Source organism: Alligator mississippiensis, chromosome 7 (assembly GCF_030867095.1).
Source record: "Alligator mississippiensis isolate rAllMis1 chromosome 7, rAllMis1, whole genome shotgun sequence".
NCBI classification, from domain to species: Eukaryota; Metazoa; Chordata; order Crocodylia; family Alligatoridae; genus Alligator; species Alligator mississippiensis.
In genome coordinates this window covers 36,031,843-36,056,068 of record NC_081830.1, presented here as the reverse complement: position 1 = coordinate 36,056,068, position 24,226 = coordinate 36,031,843, and the positions used below count along the sequence as shown (strand labels likewise).

The 24,226-nt window shown below is 44.7% G+C and overlaps 1 pseudogene; it reads right to left on the bottom strand.

Annotated features, from left to right (window-relative positions):
- Positions 1-5,341: 5,341 nt before the first annotated feature.
- On the bottom strand, positions 5,342-6,282 carry LOC106740322 (olfactory receptor 12D3-like; annotated as a pseudogene).
- Between the last annotated feature and the right edge of the window lie 17,944 nt (positions 6,283-24,226).

The window sequence follows — 24,226 nt, the reverse complement described above, 5'->3', positions numbered from 1 at the left end:
CCCCACATTGTAGAAGAGGATGGATTTCCTTTGGCAGATTCAGGGGAAAGCTGCTGCAGATTAAGTGAGTAGACCCAAATTAGGGAATAAGCCTCAGTTGGTGTTTTTGTTACAGTAGTAATCCTGAGGGATAAAATATTAGATTACTGACTGTGTGTATTTACCTCAAGGTGGGGAAGAGCCAAAGACCACAATATCCCTGTCACTGTCTTGGACAAATTTTATAGGTGTGCCAATAAGTGAATTGGAACAAAGTGTTGGATATACTCCTCATCTGCAACAATGAGATAACCGATTAGGCACTCAGGATAAACCACTACAACCATGCTGTTTTTCATTGCATCACTGCTAAAATGGCAGCTCAGGAACACAACCAGGACTGTAACCAGTACTACACAAAGACCAATATCCTGAACCTGAGGTACAAGATGGCATGACACACAATTGGATCTCTGGCATCCACAGGATGATGGCCACCTACTAGAAGGATTTTTTACACATCCACAAGGTGGAATGACTCTTCGCTTTATTGTTGGCAATGCTGGGCAAAAGGCACCAAAGACTCTGATGCTTCCAAGGAAGAGGAGAAGAAAGCCCTGCCTAAGTCTGTTCCCACAGCACCTTGGATCTTATACAGGAAGTCAAGCCACTTTCAAAAGACTTCTTGATTCTTTTTGGTGAGGAAGTAAAGCCTTACCATCCTCTACCATAGGAAAGTGATGACAAGATCAACACTGGGACCGACATGAAGCAGTCTACATCATCCCAGAACATCAGTCTTTCAGTGTTACATCAGGTTGTGACACCAAGCTCTTGCCCCTTACACTCCCTGATTTTCAGCCCCTTGATGCTATTCCCTCCCTGTCACTGCCCACAGCTCTGGCCATATTGCAGACATGAATACTGATGACAAGTGAGTGACCTAGACAAATTGCAGGACTGGGCCAAAAGGAATTTCATGAGGTTCGACTAGGACAAGTGCATAGTCCTGCACTTCAGATGAAACAATCCCATGCACCAGTACAGGTTGGAGACTGACTGGCTGGGCAGCAGCTGTGCAGAAAAGGACCTGGGGGGTCACAGTGGACAATAAGCTGAATATGAGCCAGCAGTGTGTCCTTGTTGCCAAGAAGGGTAACAACATTGGGCTGCAGTAGGCCCAATCCAGCACAGTGTTGGCACATTGGTGCAATCCAGCACATTGCCCCCAACCCACTCCCCATATCGCACCCCCACCCTGTGTGCTAAATTAGGCCCACTGTCCCTGCCCCAGCCCCAGCCCTGTGTGCTCCACATTATGCCTACTGCCTTGGCTATGGCCCCACGTATGCCAGATATAATTTAAACATTGTCAACCTTGTTCCTCCTTGATAAGGAGCCCATGAAATTTTATTTTTAGTTTGAAATGTTGAATGAAAGTTTTAGCTATGTATACAATGAGCACACTAGTCCACAGCCCTTCCCCGCTACTTGTCTTCCTGTTGTCCCATGTCCCACACTGTCTTGAAGTTGTCTGCCAAGTTATCCCTCAAAAAATGTTCTGGTGATTGATTTTTCCTAGGTGCTCAACAACCATGGTTCCATAACAGGCCAACAGTCACTGTACTTCATCTGCCCAAGTAGTGTGGAAAGCTTCTCCATTGTCTAGCAGATGTGCAGGACACAGGTGAAGAATAGAGAGTGGGGCACGTAGTGCTTGGAGTCACCAGGCAGACACCCTGTATCTTTCATAATCATAGAAGCATAGAAAATTAGGGTTGGAAGGGACCTCAGGAGGTCATCTAGTCCCACCCTCTGCTAAAAGCAGGGCCATACCCAACTAGATCATTCCACCCAAGATTTTGTCAAGCTGGGCCTTAAAAACCTCCAAGGATGGAGATTCTACCACCTCTGTTGGTAACTCATTCCAGTGCTTCACACCCTCCTAGTGAGAGAGTTTTTCCAAATATCCAACCTAAACTTCCCTTGCTGCAACTTGAGACCATTGCTCCTTGTTCTTTCATCTGTCACCACTGGAAACAGTCCAGCTCCACCTTCTTTGGAACCCCCTTCAGGTAGTTAAAGGCTGCTATTAAATCCCCTCTGTCTTCTCTTCTGCAGACTAACTAAACCCAGTTTCCTCAGCCTTTCCTCAGAAGTCATATGCCCCAGCCATGAACCATTTTTGTTGCTTTCTGCTGAATTCACTCCAACTTGTCCGCATTCTTTCTAGGGGGGGGAGGGGGGGCACAAAACTGGACACAATATTCCATTTGTGGCCTCACCAGTGCAGAATAGAGTGAAATAATTACTTCCCTCAATCTGCTGGCAACGCTCCTGCTAATGTACTCCAGTGTGCTGTTAGCCTTCTTGGCAACAAGGGCATACTGCTGATTCATATCCATCTTACTGTCCATTATAACCACCGGTTCCTTTTTTGCAGAGGTTCTGCTTAGCCAGTCAATCCCCAGGCTGTAGCAGCACATGTGATTCTTCTGTCCTTAATACAGGACTTTGTACTTGTTCTTCTTGAATCTCATGAAATTTCTTTTTGGACCAATCCTCCAATTTGTCTAGATCATTCTGAATCCTAGCCCTACCCTCCAGTGTATCTACTACACCCCCAACTTGGTGTCATCCATGAACTTGCTGAGGGTGCAAACCAATGGGGCACTCCACTTGATACTGGCTGCCAACTAGACATTGAGCCTTTGATTACTACCTGTTGAGCCCAACACTCCAGCCAGCTTCTATCCACCTTATTGTCTATTCATTTAACCCATACTTCCTCAGCTATCTTGCAAGAATTCTGGGGGACATGGTATCAAAAGTCTCGCTAAAGTCAAGGTATATTAAGTCCACTGCTTTCCCCGCATCCACAGAGCCACTTATCTCATCATAGAAGGCAATCAGGTTGGTCAGCCATGATTCACCCTTGTTGAATCCATGCTGATTGTTCCTAATCAGCTTCTTCTCCTCCAAGTACTTAGAAATGGATTATTTGAGAATGCCTTGAGACTTCCAAAATTGTACTGCAGAATCATGTGTCTATTGATGAGGCAGTAGTAGAAGAGATTCTTCCTGACATCCAAGTACCCTATGTATGGCTTTGAGTCAGGGACAGAGCAGGTATGCTGAATCTCTGATTTTTGAGGAAGGACATGGTCACCCCCTCCACTTCAATGCTTACAAATTGTCCTCGCTTTATCAGGTTAAGGAGGCCAGAGTTGCAGAGTTGGATCTTGCCTAACTAGCCAACATTAACATGAATGAACTACCTCAGGTGGTTCACAATGCTTTGAAACACGACAGGGAAGAAGCCCTTGCAGTTGATGTACCTTCAACTATGATATGTAAGGCCCAGGATGGCAATGTTGATGCCATAAATGGCCTCAAGGAAAGTCAGCCACTGCCTTTTTTTTGTACACTGAATAAGTACACTAGATTCTGATCCAATGCTTCTAATAGAAACTTAGCCATCAGCAGAAGTTAAGATAGTATACAGTTCAGAGCACATATAAGTAACCTAGAGTTTAGGGTAGAAACATTACAAAAACACTGCAGAAGGCAGAGTAGAGATGTATCTTATAGACTAACTGTCAGGGACCCTAATCAGGCAGGCCAGCCTGGTTTAACTGCCTCGGTGCCCACACCTATCTGTGGTTTTGATTGATAAATCTGCCCCAATTAATTAACTGGCTGGCTTCCTAAATGGCTGCTGGGAGTACAGCTGTGACAGCTGAAAAGTGTGCCTGTGTGATAAAGGTGCTTGCTGATGGTTCTATGAAGATTAGAACAAGTGTTTTTCTGTATTTGTTTAGATATTAAACTATGTTGCTGCTAAAAGCCTAATTCAAGTTTAAGATGTAGTGAGGCCTTGTATAAAGTAAGGCCTAGTACATTTAGCAAAGCCTAGAAGTAGTAAGGCCCTGTGGTGCAGTTAAAATTACCTTATCAAAGGAATGCAAGGCTTGTACTGCTAATTGATCAGTCTAAAGACAGTTGAAGTACAAAGAATCTGAGTGGTCGTTTGTTATCAGTATCATTCAGAAGCTATAAATGAGCTAGAATATCTGGAAACCATTCAGAAAGAAGATACAGCTCTGTAAAAATGATTAGTTAGCTGTTGCCTGGATCAGTGGGCCCATGGACCTCGAGGAGCCCAAGGACTGCATTCCAGGGTCCTTCACGGCACCCTTCAGACAGCGCTGTTCTGGGACACCTGACTTTGCTGAACTTTGTGGAAAGGGAAGCTTGCTGTGTATCAGGCATCAGAGGGGACTGTTGATAAGTTGCTGACATGAATTGCTTTTGTCTGTCATTGTTTGTTTTGTTACTACGCGTAGTTGTGTTTTTGTTAAGTCAATAAATCTTTCTTACCTTTCTACCCCCAACCACACTCTCAATTCCAAACCCTCCACAGGCGGCAGCTGGGACAGTAGCTACCCATTTAATCCCACCCAGGCATCAGCCTTCAGGCCAGCCAATAGTACTGATTCAGCTCTGCTCTGGTGAGCCTCCGAGTTCCTGCACTGTCTGGTTTCCTGGTTCCTGATCCTGGTTTGGCTCTGTCCCTGAACTGGCTTTGCATTTATTCTTGGATCATTTTTCTGGCTTCTGGATCCTGCTTGCATGGTTCCTGAACTCTGGCTAGTCGTTTTCCCCCTTAATTATAGTAACTTAGTCATGGACTCATGATCTCTCACACAGCCTGTATTTGGATTCTTCCTTTAAATTACCCTTGGGATCTGGTAACTTGGTCCCTGATTTTTGCCTCCTGATAGGATTTATGGCAAGTAACTACTAGGCCTATGTTCCAGTCTCTTATGAGGAGAGGTGTGTAAGTTTTGTAAGCCCAACCTCACTTAATCAAGTGCTTATTTAATTTATAAGGTGCATCTCTACCCTGCCTTCTGCTTGGCTTCAGACTAACACAGCTAACTACCTCTCTCTGCTCAAGAATGTTACAATTTTCCAACAACCCCTCCACCCCCATAGCATACACATGGAGAAAATTTCCAGTGGAAGTTCAACAAAATCCCAAAATACTTCAACAAGAAATTCACAGTAGAGAACCTTAACTCTTTATATAACAGGCCAAAAAAATGGTGGGGAGGGACCGTTCGACTCTGCAACACTCACTAGTCAGCAATGGGCTGCGACTGTGAAAACCCAGGCTAAATGTTGCCAAAATCCCTCTTTATTTCTCCTCCTAGATATGTATGTATAAGTATAATCCTCTTCTACCACATGTTGAAACAGAATCTAAAAACTAAGTGTCCAAAATTGTATTTACACAGTTATGCAAGTGCCCCTTAGGTGAATAAAGGTGAAAAAAAAGTTTTAGGCCTTTATGGATTCATTGTAGTCATTTCTTTTCAGGGAAGATTCTTCTCTTCAGGAATTTTTTCAGGGCACATTTAACCTCTTGGTTCCTTAAGGTATAGATCAACGGATTCAGAACTGGTGTGACCACACTGTACGTGAGAGTGGGGATCATGTCTCCTTCAGAGGAGACCCCGGGGGAAGCTAGCATGTAGTTACCAAACACTGGCATGTAGAATAGGCAAACCACCATGAGGTGGGAAGTGCAAGTGGAGAAGGATTTTCTCCTGCTTTCCCAGGACTGCATCTTCAGAAGGAGGAATGAGATGATGTAGAGGTTAGAAAGGAGTGTGGTGTTAAAGGAAAGGAGAGCAATATTTCCAGAAAAGAAGTTGAGAAGGATCAGATTGAGCTGGGTGCTGCCACAGGCCAGGTTCAGCAGGGGCTTGATGTCACAGGAGAGGTGGTGAACAGAGACAGGGCCACAGAAGCTCAACTGAGAGGTCATAACTGAGTGCATCAGGGCATGAAGGAAGACAGTAGCCCAGGTGCTTCCTGCCAGCAGTGGGCAGGCCCATTGGTTCATGACTAGCGTGTAGTGTAGAGGGTTACAGATGGCCACATAATGATCATAGGCCATAACAGCCAACAGTATTGCTTCACTGCTTCCCAGGAAATGGAAAAAGTAGAGCTGGGCCAGACAGCCTGAAAAGGAGATGGTCTGGTTCTGCAAGGGAAAACCATCTTAGGCACAGTGACTGTGGAGTAAAAGATATCCAGGCAGGAGAGGTTGCCCAGGAAGAAGTACATGGGGATGTGAAGCTGGCACTCAGACAGCACCACAACCAAAATGGCGCTGCTACTGAGCAGGCTGGCTGTGCATACTATTAGGAAGAGAGGGAAGAATAAATGTTGTAGTTCCCTGAGGCTGGTCAGTCCTAAGAAGATGAACTCGCTTATCTCTGTGTGGTTCTCCATCACTCTGTGGGAAAGAAAACAAAGAAGACAACAAAAAACTAGACTAAACATTCAATAGATATAACATTCCAGCTTTGTAGATTTGTTTTTCTAAACCACTGGGTCATGATTGCAGTTTGGGTCAAATGTCAATGGGTGTCCGGGGAGTATTAAGGACTGAAACCAGTGTTATAGAATAAAGGAAAGAAATTTTCACTCCCTCCTTCAAGGTCTAATATCCACATCCAAGATCTTACTACACACAAACTAATACATTATAGAGGGTTATGCTTGTTATGAGGTTACCCAGAACTTGTTGATAATCATTTGCCTTGAGCAATGGATATGGGTGCAATGAGTCATTTTAAGGACAATTTCTACTACAATATTTGCATTTCTTAAAGCGCATTCAGACTTTGCAGAGGTAAAATAATATGGACACGAGTTGAACAAGGAAAAGGGAAATTACTCCAACCTGTATAGGAGAAACAGCCGTTTTTGTATGTTTTTAAGTACTCATTAGATTCAATTTAATTACTAGACATTTTTGACTACCACCACTATTCATGCACTTAAAATTGGGTGTGAATGTAATTACACTACTTTGCTGAATTTATGTTTACATGCACCCTGAGCATGAGTGTTCAGATGCTGGGGAGGGTCTGTCACAGTTACAGGGTTAAGGACATTTCTGCCAACTTTTTCTAACTGAATCCCCTCAAATACTAAGTACTGTGCCCTTACCTTGCTCAGAGTGGACTTTCACAATTTCCCTACTCTTAGACCAAGGTCTGAATGCAATACCCTCCCTGTGCCACATGCTTCATCCTTTGTTTCTATACTTCAGTTATTCATGGCCTGAAGGGCTCAGAGATCTGAAGTCCTTTTTAAAAAAACAAAGCAATAAAACTCCTTATTAAAAATGAAACAATATCAGAAAAAAAGTTTTGTAGTCTACACATTGCTATCTCACCTGTAGTCCCATCATCCTATGATATCACCATAAACAAACATACCTTTTGCAGGAATCTATGTCTAAATTTAATTCCAGTCAAGATCTGTCCTTAATACTTCTTTACATACCCGTAGGTCTTGTTCTTTTTCATGACCTTCTGGAGTTTCCATGCTCTCCTGTATCTGGCAAGCCTTGGCCATTTCAGAATGCACCAGTTTAAAACACTGGATAAAAGCAAGAGACAGAATCACCCATGGCAAGAGTCATAACAGCACCCTTTAACATATTTTCATTGTTTGTGGAAAGGTCATTTCCATGAGCCATTCTTTTTCTTTCTGCCTGCATTAAGAACAGAGAGCCAATGAACTAAGATGCTTTGTGCATACAGCACATACCATATCAAGTAATCAGGCTGATGTTTAGTATTCATAAGTCCATCTCCATCTCAATTGCACAGGTAAGTTTCGATCATTTAAAATATGAGTTCATACACTTCCGTTCACAAAATAAGTGGGAGGTGGGGGGAAGGAGTGGGGGAGAGAGAAGAACCCCAGCAAGCATAGAATTAAATATTTAGGGCCAGATTCTGTTCCACTTATTAGACATGTAAGTGGATTTTGGCTCCTAAGTGCAAATCAATACCATCCCTGCTTAAGTCACTGAAAAACAGTTAAAATAGGGCGAGTCCCTTTCCTTCTCTCTTTCTTGTGACTCAGTCTTAAGAGGGCAATGGTGGAGTGTTACAAAATTAGACTGGATTTCCAGGACTTTAACAGGGTGGAGCAGAGCCACACTTCGATGTCAAATCCAATTAGACACTTAATAGGTTACGGAGAAGAATCGAGCTTCTCTCTAACCTTGATTGCTGTAGCTGATCCTACTCCCAGTTCAGGTATCTGATATCTTCTATCTGTAGTATATGGTATAGAACCTCTATATCCTCTATCTGTAGTATATGGAATAGAATTAAGTAGGGCTGTGAGAAACATCAGAAAGAAATTTAGCCCACAGCCTTGCTCAAGACAGGCTCCCCTCTATCCAAACTATCCCAGATAATGCTTGTCTAATCTGTTATTACAAGCATCATGAACAAACTCGCACAAACAACTATCAAACCTAATGCCCAAAACATCAAAATGCCCCTTAACTTGCTACAGGGGATCAAGGGTAGAATCCTTTTCACTGATTTGTAAGCTGAAAAAGTCTCCTCTTTGTGTTCTCTCTTACAAGCAGTCAGCAACTACCCAGAGCCACAGGACAGATACATCCAAGTCCTACATTCATGTTTATTATGATCTAGAACAGTTTCTGCCATTCCTTCATTATTATCATCATTGTTGTTGTTGTTGTTGTTGTTATGATGTGAGGAGTTAAAATAACAACACTAACATTTGACAGAACTTACTGACTCTATTAGCCAAGAACGATGACAATGATTTTATTATTGCATTAATATAGCACTTTTTCTCCATGTTTCACTGTATTTTACTAAGGAAATATTAAGGCAAAGAGAAATGAAACAAGGCTCCACATTCCATTTCTCTACCCATGGGTAGCTAGGAGCAGCAACTGAAAGAAAAGAAGAAAGAAAGGAGAAACAAAAGAATTTCCAGTCCTAATCCTTTTATTTGTAATTTCATAAAATATTATTGACTTCCAGCTCATACCTTACCTGCATCTGAGTCCTTTACAGACTTAAATAAGCTAACCATGACTTGGGAAAAAGAAGGCAATTGAAATGTCTCAGGAACTTCTGTAAGTTCATAGGAAATTAAAGTTGTTTGTCTGTCAAATGTAATGGAGCATTAGTGAAAGCCAGGAGCCATTGATATCTCACGCTCTTGAAGAGTCTCTTTAAACTAGTTGAAAAGTTAAATAATATTAATAAGTATAATACATTTTGGAGTAACCATACTGAAACTGATTTCACTATGAATTTTGGTATCTTTGGCACAGAAGTTACATTTGTCATGTGACTGGCCCTTGAAAGTACTCTTCAGCCATGTTCTTACAGAAGTGCATGGCTGCACAGTGCTTTAAAAGTGCCTGAATGTGCGACAATCTGAACCTTCATTACATGAAGGTTCAGACGAAGGTACTCCAAAGTGGAGCACCTTCATTAATGTCTGTCACAGCATATACTAGGAGCAGGAATGGGTTGATGGAACCCAACCCCACCCCCAGTGCTGTCTTCAGAATGATGAGAGGAGGAGAAGGGAGCGGAGGGACTTTGCCTGGGTTTTCCCCAACTTGTGCTGGATGGTGGGGTGTGTGGATTGGAGCTCCTTTGAGGTGGGGCAGGGGGAGGGGGCGCTCCAATCCACCTTCCCCACCCTCCAGTGCCCCAGATAGGGCTTCCTCCCTTCCCTTCATCCCACCCATTCTGAAGGTAATGGGGAGGGACAGGCAGCTGCTCCAAACTGGAGATGAATCCCTCAACCCCCTGGACCCAACAACAAATGTCTGTTGGGTAAGGGGGAACACTATAATGACACTTCCTGTGAAGCACCATAAATTACATCAGGGAGTTGCAGGTCTGTCAACTCCCTTCAAAAATCAGTTTAATTTTATCTGGGTTAACAATAATATAGTAACTTTTTTTTTTTTAAATTTCTGAATCCAGCCCTACCCTGGTTTGGGGCTTTTAAGTTTTTTGGTTTTTTTTCAATCCTTTTTCAGTTTTATTCTCCCTCAAGGTGGGAGCAGGCACAGGAAGGGGAAACCTAGCATGCCTGCAGGTTTACCCCACTGTGGCTTAACACGTAAACATGACAAAAGCTTTGCTTTCAAAACTTTGGGGTACAGTTCCCCTGAACCCCCTGCACCAATCTCCTTGAAACTTAGCAAATATCATGCCCTCAGACGGAGCTACCATTCCTGCAAGTATCATCCAAATCAAGCTTGAAATGACAAAGGTATAGGCTATTTTGTCCTTCCTCATTATATCCTATGGGTGAAACGTCAAAACAGTTTTGCCGTTATGACCCTGTTTTGATGGAACAAAACAGAACAGCTGTTTTGAATCAAAACAAAATTTGAAATGAAATGCTGTTCCGTAGAAACATCGAAACACTGGTTGAAACGGAATGCCGCCGTTTCACACAGCGCTACTTTGCAGCCATCTATAGACCGCTATAGATTATAGATACCCCAGTGTACCTCTCACTCTATGTTATCTTTAGTGCCCAATTTTCAGTGAAGCTGCACTTTTCCCATTATGCAACTTTTGCTGCCCCTTTGTGCCTATTACAATGCATAGCCATCCTTCCCCATTCTTCACCTTCTCTATACCCTTTAGTCATAATCATCAGGTGCAGCTGCTCTTTTCCCACTCTTCCCTTTCATCCATATCTTGTGACACCATAACTTACACCAACTCTTCTGCAACTTGCATCCTCTGATGAATCTACTGGTCATATACAGCAAACCATCCCTTTCCCTACTCTTCATCCTCTGCCACGTTTTAATGTCCATTAAATAGTATCACAATACAATACATCATTTACCTCCCCAATCCTCACCTTCCCTCTGCTACCCCTTAGGGCAGGGGTGAGTAAAATATGTCTCATGGGTTGGACGTGGACCACCAAATGATTCTATCTGGCCTGTGGCTGCTTCTCTGCAGTAGAATTGTATCCAGCCAGCAGCTGCACTGGCTTTTGGTGCTTCTCACCTGTTTGTGCAGCTCCAACCCTGCAGCCATTTGCAGAACAGTCAGCCTGACCCCCGGTGAGCTGAAGCTCTGGTAAGGTTCTCCCCACTGCTGGGGGAGAAGATGCAGGGGAAAGGCCAGGAGCTATAGGTTATCCCGGCTCTGCCAGGCTGGGGCCTGGTAGGAGTGTGGGATCCATTAATGCAGTGCTGCACTGGTTTGGGCTGCACCACATGGGCGCAGCTGGCATGACTTCTGTCCAACCCCAGCATGGCTCCTACCCTACTCTGAGTCCCAGGTACATGGTTAGGTTGTGGCAGGAACTGTGCCAGCTGCACCCACATGGCCTGAAGTGGTGCATTGAAACAGTGTGGCACTGTCCTAGTTTGGCTGCATGATGGGTGGGGGGTGTGTGCAGGAAGAAGGCAAGGAGAACATAGTGCAGTACTGGCCCATCCAAACCAAGATAACCTGCAGCTCCCAGCTCCCTTCTCTCTCTTCCCCCTGTATTCAGATAGGGACCAGGCCATGCCCCTTCCCCTACAGCTGGATTGGGGCTGGGGCACCCCTATTTTCCCCATGCAGCCAGATTGCACCCTGTTGTGCCTGCCTTGGGCAATCTAGCCTGTGTGCTAGATTGGGCCCACCAGCTGGATCCATGCCACTGATAGACTGGGCAATGCCCATCTGACCCAGGGGCAAGAAGGTTGAGCACCACTGCTTTACAAAATAAGAAACAGAATGAATGTTAACTGATTGACCCTGTTTGACTTCCACAGTTACAAGTTGTCATAGGCTTAGGATGTCCTGAGCCTGGGGGTATAGCCTGACTTCTGGGCTTAATAAAGCTAAGGGAAATAGTGTTCATCAATTTCTTTAATCCCTTTTTGAACATGAATATGAAGTATTGTCCTATACACATCCTGTGACATTGACTTCCACAAGGTAATATGCATTCCATTGTGTAACTCTCTCCGGTACTACGAGCAATGTAGTTGTGACAGAACAGAGCTCAACACAAAAGGGTGTGTACAGAAGGGCTCCAGGCATGTTTTACAGCACTGTAATTTAGAGCACTTTTTATAGTACCATAAAGTTACTCCTAAACATGACAGAAGAACAGTGTGTATGTGTGGGAGGGGGGACGGGGGGGACGGGAAGGCTCTGAGCCTCCCTGCACATTGCAGAGTAGGAGGCAGGGAGCACTCCATAGCTTCCTGGGGCTTCTCAACTGGTCAGAAATTTGATCCAATGTACAGAAGTTATTTAAGCATTGTAGGTTACTAAAGTGCTGCACAATACAGTGTTTCAAATTTAATGCCTCACCCATTTAACAAAGGTTAATTTAAAGCTCCGTATCCATTTTTTAAATGCTATAAAGGCACTCAGTTCTGTTAAGTCATGACAATAAAGTACTTTAAATGGCAAAAAAGCAACTTCTGTACACACTCAAAAGGCTGAAACTGTTTGAAAAGGAGTCAAAGGCTCTGGAAATAAGCTTGTCTTCAACTATTTTGCTAGCATGGTTGTACCATTCATTTTACCTGAGCTAAGTCTTCTGTCAAGTGTGCCTATAGGAGAATAGAGCTATAATGGATTGGGGGATGAGGAGGGCAGCCTGCCCTCCTCCTACCATTGGCTGCATCTAATTCACTTCCAGTGCAGGCCATCACATTGGTCTGCTGTTAGCCCAGGTGCTAGTTTAACTTACCACCCAAGAGGTGCTACAGCAATGAGTAAACTGGCTTATGCAAGCAGCCAAGCAATTACCCTACCTGCAGAGAAGCAGATTGGCACGGTTCCTTTGGCTGATGCAGGATGGTGACTGGGTCTCTCTCTTAACATACCATACAGACTGGTGCCTTCATGTAGCTTTTTGCAGCAGCTTTCAACAAGTTGATAGAGGTTTTAAGAGCCCTTATTTCTTCTAGTACAGCAGTATTTTTGGGTATTCTGGGACCATGTTTCCCAGTGATACCCCCTCTGACAATCTAGGCAGATAGCCATAACACTGGCCAGGTAAGCATGGAAACATCTGGAGTGGTGCTCCAGTGTCCCGTATCTTCTAAGAAAGGTGAAGTGGGATTGTCCACTGGAGATGTGCAGATATCTCTCTGTTCTGTTTCTTATCTTCTGCTATCTATAGTCAATGGCACATAATAAACTTACTGGGCAGGGAGGGGGAAGAAAATCCTGAAATTATGTTATTACCATGGTAATGACTAAAATAAAAAAAATATGAACAAGTTGGAGCTCTCAAAAGTTGATCAAGTTTCCCATCATTTCAATGGATTGCTGTATTGGGGTTTGTTTCAAAGGGTAAGGCACATAATCAGGGAAGATTTTGTTAGAATGGAGCTTATATGGATTACCTAGTCTAGCTCTCACCCCAAAGTAGGATACTTCCTTCCTTTTATTACTCTCCAGCAACAACTGGAGCAGATGATATTTCCCCACTCATTTGGTTTCTGTGGTTCAGTATTCAAGTACCAGCAAGACCCAAGACTGTTTAAACTTCTAAAGTCAGAACTTCAATAAGTTTACTGAAGCCACAACCCATTGTGTTCATCCTTTTATTTTATTTTTTAATATTAAGAAATGTATAAACAGAGAAGCAGTAGTATAATACAAGTAAAATATAGCAGAGCATCCTTTGCAGTGAAGAATCCATGGCCTATATGACAATATATTGCCTTGGCTTGCATATTTTCAGGAAGTTAAAAATAAAAAAGTGGATGCTTAGTTTGATGGCAAGTTGAAATACTGAAACTAAAGCTGTTTGGAAAATTATAAAACATTTTAGCAAACTTTTATCAAATACTTTTTAATTCAGGATTCCTTTAAAAAAAAAAAAGAAACAAAAACAAAATAAAACAAAAACAAACATTCCTCTCTGCTATGCATTTAAAAACTGCAGATTATATTTTGTTATAAATGTCAGGTTACTTCAGTTTTGTTCTTTTATGGGTTTTCTACTATTCTTCTTTTTCACCTAGGAAAACTTTGTTTTCCTTTCTGTTCCAAGAGGAAAAAGAAAATGAAATGCTGAGATTAGGGTTTCCCTATGTTGTTGTTTTTTAAATATTTATATGTGTATTTAATGTTCCTTTTTGTGTTTTTCAGTTTTTATCTTTACTCAAACAAATGCATAATTACAGAGAATTCTCAGTTGCTACAACAAGGTGTAGCTAGCTTGCTCTACTGCCAGCAGCCCGGTATCAAATCATTCTTATCTGTGTAAATAAAAAAAGAAAAAAACCAAAATAAAAATAATCAACTTTGTCTGTATAGGTTTTATTTATTTACTCAAAATATACCATTGGGTAGGAAAAAGAAGGTGGAAAAGGGGGAAATGGGGAACTAATCATCTCACCCCCATGAGTGCATTACAGCCAGTAATGCAAGCTCTGCTCTGTGGAGCCTGCAAGGGAAGCTTTCCATTGTGGGAGGGGAACCCCCCTCCCCCACCATGAGAACCTCCCGAAGCCCCAAAGACCCCAGAAAGCTCCTCCAGGGTCCTGTGCAAGCTCTGGAGCAGGTAAATCCTTAAGTGCAGCTGGAATTCACCTGGCCTACCCTCTCCACCACTGCAGGGAGAGCTGACACTCCGGGGGGCGGGGGGGGGCGGGGTCCACTACACCTTCTGCTCCAGAGACTACCAAAAGCTCCCCCAGGGTCCTGTGCACACTGTGGGGAGCAGATAAAGCACCCCATCCCATCACAGCACACAGAGCTCAAAATGAGTGAAAGTGAAAAAGCCCCCAGTGAGATCTCCTCAAAGTCCCCCAGACCTTGGGCAGCATGTGGATTGTAGGGAGGAACTGCCCCTCCATATCTGCTCCAGTAGTGCACTCCATGCCACTGGCTCCGCTCCTCCTGGTGGCAGAGCTTGGACTGCAGTGGGGGCTCAGGCTTCTGCCTCAGCTCCACTCCATGCCCATGCCAGCATCAGAGACCCCAAAAGCACCTCCCCCCCCGCCCGTTGCAGGGTCCTATGCATACTTGGGGGAAGTGGGTTAAACACCTCTACGCCCCACTTTACAGCAAGGGAGGGAGACCCCACCCCCATCAGATCTCCCCAAAGCCCCCAGACCCTAAGCAACATGTGAATTGTAGGTGGTGCACTGACTTTTGCATTGTCATTGTCTCCCCCAGACCCAGGAGGCACCAGTCACTGAGCCAGGAAGGCATGAGGGGACCCCACCACATGCTCCCCAGCAGACCTGGAAGTGGACCAGATATGCTTCTGGTCCACTTCTGGGTCTGCTGCCAAGTGCACTGGGGAGGCCCCCGCACTTCTGTGGGACACTCCATGTGCCCCAGCATCACAGCACTCATGAGCCCCTGCTACCCAAAGGTATGTAGAAAAAAGATTTAAAGCCATCTCTATGTCCGAATCTCTGAATCTTTCTGAATCTCTGCGAATGGATTTGGAGGTGTAACAGGGGGCCTGCTCGGGGCTGTTCTCAGAGTGGCCTACCCACCTGTTCCTGGGCTAACTGGCTGCATGCTCATCTGCCATGCCTTGATGTTAATTAATTCATAGATGTATTAAGCAGGAGGCAACCATTCTCTGCCTTGATGCCGGGGGGGGGGGAGGGGAAGGGAGGGGGTGCTATCTGTAGCTCTTTTCCTCCCCTCCACCACTGCCCAAGCCTCTCAGATGGCATCTAGATGTTCTCATAAGTCACTAGCCCCATACTGAGCCCCAGAATCCTCCTATTGAACCCCACCTGGATTCCTCCCCTCAAGCGGCCTCTTCCACCATCATACCAGGCACTATGGCTCCCTGAACTGACCCCCCTTCAGGTGTGATCCCCACACTGGGACCTTTGGCTCTCTGGCCCTGACCCACCTCCAGGCCAGTCAGAACCCCAGGCCCTTGGCTCTTGGGCATTCCTCATGGTGAGCCTCCTGGCCCTTTGACCCTTCTCGTCCTGGCCCCAGCATGGGCCAGTCAGGGGAAATTCAGACAGGCATTAAGTCTATGGTCCTTTTTCTCTCTCCAAGGGTCCACCCTCTGGGCCCTCCAAACTAGGGATAACCCACCTGGTTGCGAGAACTAGGGGTTAAGGTGCCCCAACCTGCATTTCACCAGGGTGGTAACTGGCCTGCTATTTCCTGGGGGCTCCTACAGCACTAGGAGCCCCACCAGGCCACCCACTCCCAGCAGGGTGCAGTTTTAGGTCATACCCAAGACCAGGAACCTCCTTACCATCCCCTACAGCTCCTCCCTTAACTCCAGAGGATATCAGCAGCTCTCCAGCCAGGCAATATTGCTGCCTGACCCTTCAGCATTAGAACTGCCCTGTTTATATGGCCAGCCCTGAATCTAAAATGGCTGCTTTCATCAGGCACCTGCCAGCTGCTGCCTTCTGGCCCTTAAAGTGGCAGGCACCAACAGTGCCCTGCCACCGAAGGGTTCCGATTGAATTTGGAGAGATTAAAGGGTCCTCTGTTTCAATTTGGATTTTGAGATTTGGCCACCGAATCCTGCCAAATCTCTGTCAAATTGAATCAGGGTCCGAAGCTTTGCACAGCCTATTAAATATGGACATGCAGCTTGTTCACGCAACCCCCTACTACTTCAATTAGAAGAGCAACTGCAACAGCAAGTAAGAACATAAGAACTGTCATTCAGTGGGTCAGATCATAGGTCCATCTCACACAGTGGCAGAGTGAACGCTAAGGGGAAGAGTAAATGGGGCATGTCCAGAACTGTCTACTCCCTGATTTCTCCCACTGCCACTTCCAATATTCAGAACTTTAGGAAGGTCTGATTTAGAGTTTGTGCCCGAATCTACCATGCTCAGGAGCAGATCCAGAGGGGTTGCAATGGCATGGCCACATCCCCTTTGTAGGCCACAACATGAGAGCAGCAGTTGGGGGCTTTTTTTTAAGTTCCTGAATCAAGTAAGAATCCCCTCTACTTCCTCTCTGTGTCAAGCAACACATTCCCTCCCCACTTCCCCGTCCACTGTTATAATGCATTGACTCAATTTTGCAAGATTCTTCTGTAGCTCTTTGTGGTCTGCTTCAGTTTTTACCACTTTGAATAATGCTTTGTCATCTGCAAATTTGGCCACCTCACTACTCTCCTCCTAGCCCTTTCCAGATCATTGATGACTATGTTAAAAAACACCAGTCCTAACACAGTTACTTAAGAAACCCCACTGTTTAGTTCTTTCTCTTCAGAGAACTGATCATTTATACCAACTCTTTATTTCCTATCCCTAAGTCAAGTTCTGGTCCATAAGTGGATTTCATTTCTAATTCCATTACAGTATGGTATTTCCTCAATACAACATGCCCTGGAATAAAATCCACAACTTTTTTTTGAAAGGCAGAATGGAGAAAAAAAAGACCTTTCCTTGTAGTAATCGAGTCAACAGCAACTGAGCCTGCTCATTGTTCTGCTGCCTGTGAAGCAGGTGCAGATTTTATGTGTACTTTTTCTCGGTAAGCAGCAGAAACTGTCTTGCTGTAGTTCATACCTATAACATCATTCCAGCTTCTAGCAGCTATTTTTTGGTGGGAAGCATGTGTTGTGTGTGAGAAAGTATAGTTATTTCTTTAAGAAAGGGTTTTTTGAAAGTCCAAATATACTTTGAAAGTATTAATAGTAGGGTTTTATCCTCTATGGACTAAATCCTTCTTTTACTGTGTATGCTTAAATGGCATGCATTTATCTGTGTAACTGCAGTCTTTGGCACTTACATACATTTTTGGATTCTGTTCCATCCTGAACTCAAGCCTGGAGTGAAGAGGAAGGTAGCTGCCACCCCAGGATTTAGCCCCTAGTGGTTGGGGCACTTGCCCATGGAGAGTCTTATGTTCTAGGATCCTATCATGTACAGGAGGTTTAAATCTGCATATCCTGCTTTTCAGCAAAGTGCCCTCACTACTAGGCCATGGGCTTCACAGTGTCTAGACCCTATCCTTCCTCTTGAAGATGGCCTACTGGAAACAAAGAGAGGGAGATATGTAGGGACAGGAAGATGAAAGCAAGTCAGAGTGAGACATCAGGGAGGGGACCCTGGGGCCTAGCCTGACCCTGGTTGTGGTCTTTCCCTGATTAACATTTTGGGACTTCCCTGGCCTTATGTGCATAGCTGGTAATCTATTTCCCCATGCAGCTGCTCAGTTAAAACATGGTCCTAGCCTAGTCAGTAGCCTAGCCTGGGCAATACTGAAACATAAAGTATGAGCAAGTGTCCAAACAAGCTATTACTCAGCTGTGTATGCACCATTTAAACACATTAACATGAACTAGGATTTAGTACTATGTGGCCCATTGGAATGAGCCAGGGCCCAACCTTCTTGCTGAGCTATGCTTTCTATAACCTGATTTACATTAACTGTACACACCTGATGCCATTGGTATGTAGTGGCTCAGATTGTAAAGTGCATCTATTTGTTAGTCTTAAAAGGTATTTCAATTACAAACTCTTTACAGGGGATTCTGTATTATGCATTTGTGTATTTCTAATAAGGTCCTACTAAAATTCACACCACACAAGCCTTTTTACCAACACAGCGGACTGGACAATATATTGAATCAGTTACAGGAAATACAAGACACGAAAAAGTCACACTATTCTCATCAATTTGTTTATCACTTTTCCTACCCAAAAGGCTAGAACTAGGTTTCACTTCCAGCTTTATGAAGAATTAACAGTGTGACAGGTCCCAAAAGCACATGAAGAAGGTGTACAGAGCCTCTTTGGGTGTCAGAAGGGAAAATACATCTTTTCTCCCTAATTGCCTCTGTAAGAAGAAATGAAAGTATTGAGGCGGTCTGAAATCTCATGGAAAATTTTGCAGTGCAGAAACATTTTCCACATTTGTTCCCAAATTTAGATTTCTTAAACCAGTTTGACTTAAAGTATAGGACAGCCTGAGTAAAAACATTGCATTATATGCAACTAACATGACACATTTTAGATGAATTAACAGATGGCTCACTGACATCTCAAACAGCTAAGTATCAGAATTCCAGCGATAAAGAGGGTGTGGCAGGACATGGTGTGTGCCTGCCACTTTAAAGGCCTGGAGCTGGCAGCTGGCAGCTGCCTGATGAGGGCAGCCATTTTGGATCTGGGCCTGCCCACATAAACAGGACAGTTCTGTTGCTGGAGGCCAGGCAACAACACTGTCTGGCTGGAGGGTTGCTGATATCATCCGGAGGTAAGGGAGGAGTTGTAGGGGATGGTAAGGAGGCTTCTAGTCCTGGGTATGACCTAAAGCTGCACCCTGCTGGGAGTGGGTGGCCTGGTGGGGCTCTCAGTGGCGTGGGAGCCCCCAGGAAATGCCAGGTGAGTTACTACCCCAGTGAAAGGTGGGTTGGGGTGCCTTAACCCCTCCCCCCCAGGACTGGGGTGGGGGGTGACCCCTTTGTTTGGAGGGTCCAGAGGGTGGACCCTCAGACAGTGAGAAAAGGGCCATAAGCTCAGGCCTCTGAGTATCCCTTGACTGGCCCATGCTGGGGCCAAGACTGGAAGGGTTGAAGGGCTGGGGGCCCACCGCAAGGAACGCCCAATAGCTGTGTGCCTGGGGCTTTGATTGGCCTGGAGGTGGGCCGGGGCTAGTGAGCCGAAGGTCCTGGTGGGGGGACCACACCTGGAAGGGGAAGCGGTTCAGGGAGCTATGGTGCCTAATATCAAGGTGGATGAGACTGCCTGATGAGAGGATTCCAGGTGGGGCTCAATCAGGAGGATTCTGGGGCCCTGTGTGGGGGCCGGTGATGATGAGAATGCAGGTGGTTAGCCCAGGAACAGGTGGGTGGGCCACTGGGAAGTTAGCCCTGAGCAGGCCCCCTGTTACAGAGGAACACCCATGAGTAAGGTCCATTACTCTGAGAATCCCGTAGGGGTTCATTCTTGGTCCACAGCTACTCTGTATTTTTGTCAGTGATCAAGATCATAAAATAAAACCTCTGACCTTAAGGTCTGCAGATGACAATATTGGTGGAATGGTAAATACTGAAGAAGACAGGTTACAGGTACAGAGTGCTTCAAATTGTTTGATTAAATGGGCCACAGTCGAGCAAAATGCATTTTGATGCATCCCCTTTTCAACCTCTGAGCCCTAAGGAAATGTTGAGCAGAGGAGAGCAGGGTTGGGGTTGGTGGGGGGCAGAAAGGGGAGAGGTCTAATCTGCCTTGGGAGTCAAAGACCCCAGCTGCTACTGCCTGCCTTGCTGTTTTGCCCATCCCCAGCTGCTGCTGCTGGACACATCTACATATGCCTCTCTTAAGCAGGCTTAGTTTAAAACCACCATTTTAAAAGAGCATTTAGGGCACTTGTCTACACAAGCATACCCTGAATGTGCCTTAAAAATGGTGATTTAGGCTATGTGCACCGAAATTTGATACCTGCATAAGGGAGGTATCAAATTTAGGTGCAAATTGCTAGGTTGCATTGGGGCATATGTAGACACACTAATGTGCATTAACACAGTGTACATCAATGGACATGCAATACGTTAATGTATATTAGTGCGTCCACATGTAGACATGTACCTGAGTCACCTTAATGCACCTTAAGTAAAGTTTATGCATAAATACATGTGTAGACAAGCCTGCTGTGGTGTCCATTCATAAGCTGCTATTGCTGCACCCCAGAGTTGCTATTGTCCAGTGCAGTAAAGACCCCCTGGAAGGCCACCAGTCTAGTGCTCTGTTTCTGTTGGGAGCTGTGGCTGGTACCCTACTTATCCAGCAACATGAACACTCCCAGGGTTATTAGATCCTTGCTTCAGGTGTTACTTTAAAATGCCAATTGCTCAAATCAAGAGCAAGACCTTATAAAGGGGGATAAGGCAAAATGCCACATTTATTGATTACATGAAGCAGATGCATAAGATTGGACAAACCAGTCATACAAGCATACATACAAACAGACATACAGACCAAACAACTCCAGTAAGATGTTATAGTTACCAGCAGAAGTTAATCAATGTTAGCACTGTATGGCCAGTCCAGGCTCATTGACGATGCTGATAGGAACAGGGCTAAACAGACACTGTGCTCCAGGAGGTTGCAGAGAGTGGATTCCCCATTTTGGCTTGTCTGCATCTCACTTTTATAGGTATTTCAAGTCTAAGTTTAGCACTGGGTTGTTTTTTTTCCATACTCAGTTTTTAATTAGAGTTTGTTTATTCTGGTTATCTCAACTTGAGGTCATTCCAGTAAAGCTGGCATCTCTGCCTTGAAGCATTGTGTAGTTCAAATGGCAGGATATGCAAAAGTCCTTCTTCTCACTATCTTCTTTGCACCTGATCACAGATAAGTTCTTCAGCCATCCACTAATTAGCTTAATTACTTTATTGCCTTGTAACTCATACATTGGTGCCTGGTTGCTTACAGTCAGTTAAATCTTCTGTTTTCATGCAAATAGTTACCATTCATCATTCATCCTCTCACACACTCACGTACACAGGGCATACAAAGTTCATTTATTCATGTCAAGCAGGAAACAAGCATAAAATGGGTTTTAGTTCATAAAAGAAAAAAATAAAGCTAATGCAATCATAGAGGTTTATCAATTCAATACTATTATAATTTAAGCATAATAACTAATATGCAAAAATTCATACTACACAGGTAGAAGCAAGGAGGTGATTGTTCTTGGCACTAGTAAGAACTGTTTGGGAGTGGGATGTCCCGCTCAGGTGGAAATAGTGGAGAGAGCTCGAATGACAGCTACAAAAATGAACCAAGAGCTGGAAAGCCAGAGTTTTGGTGCATGGCTCAATTCTGTTTGTGAAAGAAAAGGGGACTGACTGACTGTCTATAAGGATTCCCATAATCAAAGGCTGTCTAAGAGTTGGAGTTTTCAGTCTTGCAATTCAACCTCCTCACCAGAAGCAAACTTCCTATGACCCAGAACACACTGAATGGATCCAGACCATGCCATGACAAGTAATGCAAAACCTGCTAACACATTTCCACCACCGCTGCAATTACTACACCCCACAACAGAGCCATTAGCATTCCTTGAACTTTCAGCTGCACCTCCAGAAATGTAATACATCTCATCCAATGCACCAAATGTCCTGCTGGAAAATACATAGGAGAGATAACAACTATGCAGCAGAATGAATGCACACCAGAAATCTATTAAAGACAAGAATACCCAAATACCTGTGGGGGCACACTTCTCACACGAAAACCACTCTCTCTCTCCGATCTCTCTGTTCTAATTCTCAAAGGGAACTTATAAAACTCTTTTTACAGATGAGCCTATGAGCTTCACTTCATCAACCTCCTGGATACAAAAAATCATGGGCTAAATATTAGGGCTGTGCAAGCCTTTGGATCCAGAGAAGCTTCGGATGCTTCAGGGTCCAAAGCAGCACATCTGGGTCAAAGCGCTGGCCTCATTAGGCTTCCTGAAGTGGTTCAGAGCCATGTCCGAGATCCGGCCATAGGGTATAATAGGGAAACAATAAAATACCTATAATTTTGTTGTTTTCTGTCCAATTTGGATAAAGTTTTGAGAGGTGGTAGACTCTGCAGAGAGGATGAAGTATGCCAAGTTTCAAGAAGATTGGTAAAGGGGTTTTTGGGGGGGAATATCACCCCAAATTCTTGAAAGCAAAACTCGTGTCACGTCTAGGCGTCACAACATAGTGGGGTGAAAACTTCAGGAGTGGTAGCCTATGCTAAGATAACAAAGCCTGCCAAGTTTCAAGAAGATCGGTGTAGAGGTTTTGGGGCAACTGTACCCCAAATTCTTGAAAGCAAAACTCCTGTCACATCTATGTGTTACGACACAGGGGGGGTCAAAACTGTAGGGCTGGTACCTCTTACTGAGGCCACAAAGCCAGCCAAGTTTCAAGAAGATGGGTGCAGGGGTTTGGGGGAACTGCCCCTCAAGCTGCGGACAAACAAAACTGGTACCATTGGTGCTTGTGGCACTGACTGGGTCTGCCTTGGGACAGGGAGTGGAGACACTGCTGCAGGCCTGGCTGCTAAGCTACTGTTACACCAGTTACCAATCAGTCAATCATGATTCACTCAGGGACCAGCTCAATACACAGGACCTAGCTACTACATAAGGACTTAACGAGCATCAGTTAACACCTACAAAACCAGGCTGAGGAGAGGAAAGAATCAATACAGACAACTGCCCCAAGACAGACACAGTCTTGGCATGAGTTTGTCTGTCAGCAGCTAGGGGTGCAGGGCCCCAGAACTGCCCCCTGCACCGATCTCCTCCACAGCTGGCAGGCGTCACAGAAGGGGCCACGATCCCTGCAGCTGTCACCCTGCTGCACCTTAACACACGCAGTGTCACCCATAGCATGAGTTTTACTTGTCTGCAGCTTGAGGTACAGTTCCCCCCAAACCTCTGTACCAATCTTCTTGAAACTTGGCAGGCTTTGTGGCCTCAGTGGTGCACCAGCCCTGCAGCTTTAACCCTTCTGTGGTGTAACACACAGCCGTGACATGAGTTTGGCTTTCAAGAATTTGGGGTACAGTTCCCCCCAAATCCCTATATTGATATTCTTGAAACTTGGCAGATTTCATGCTCTTAGCAGAGGCTACAATCCCTACAAGTTTCATCCAAATTGAACAAAAAACAACAAAGTTATAGATATTTAATTGATTCCCCCATTATACCCTATGGCCGGATCTCCAGGGTGGCTCTGAAGCTTTGGCCAGATTGAAGCGGAAACCCGGTCCGGAGCTCCGGATCAGGTCGCGGCCATCTGAAGCGGCTGGATCCAAAGCTGGATCAGATCACTGCTGACTTGCACAGGTCTAAAAAATATGGACATTGGATTTATGACACGTTATAACCTGCCTGGCTTCTGACTCCCCAAGTACTTCTCCATTATTTGCTTGCCACATTCATCTCCCTTCTCCCCCCCACCCCACCTGTCTCTCACCCACTGACTCCTCAGGTTACATCTTAATTGACTGCCTTTCTTGCATGCATACCAGCCTCTGGCTTCTTTACTATTCACTCCATCCAGGAACAGCAACCACACCAACTGCAGATGCTTCCTCAGCCTGATGAAGGGTTTTTAAACCTGAACACTTGATAAGAAATTTTTTTCCAACTATTAAAGTTGGTGAAATAAAAGAAATCAACTTCACTGAAGGAACCTTGTCTGCATTAAATGTTGGACCACTTTTACTAAGGGAAGTATGGACTCCTCATCACCCAATCTTTAACAGGAGATGGTTAATTTTTCTACAGGACATCCTTTAATCTAGCTTCTCAGCTAAAACCTGCATGCATATGTGTAGGGAGGTTAGATCTGATGACTTGTATGAATCTGAGAAAATCATTATCACCAGATCCCCCACCCACCTCTCATGACTTGCACCTAACTCCCAAGTAATACT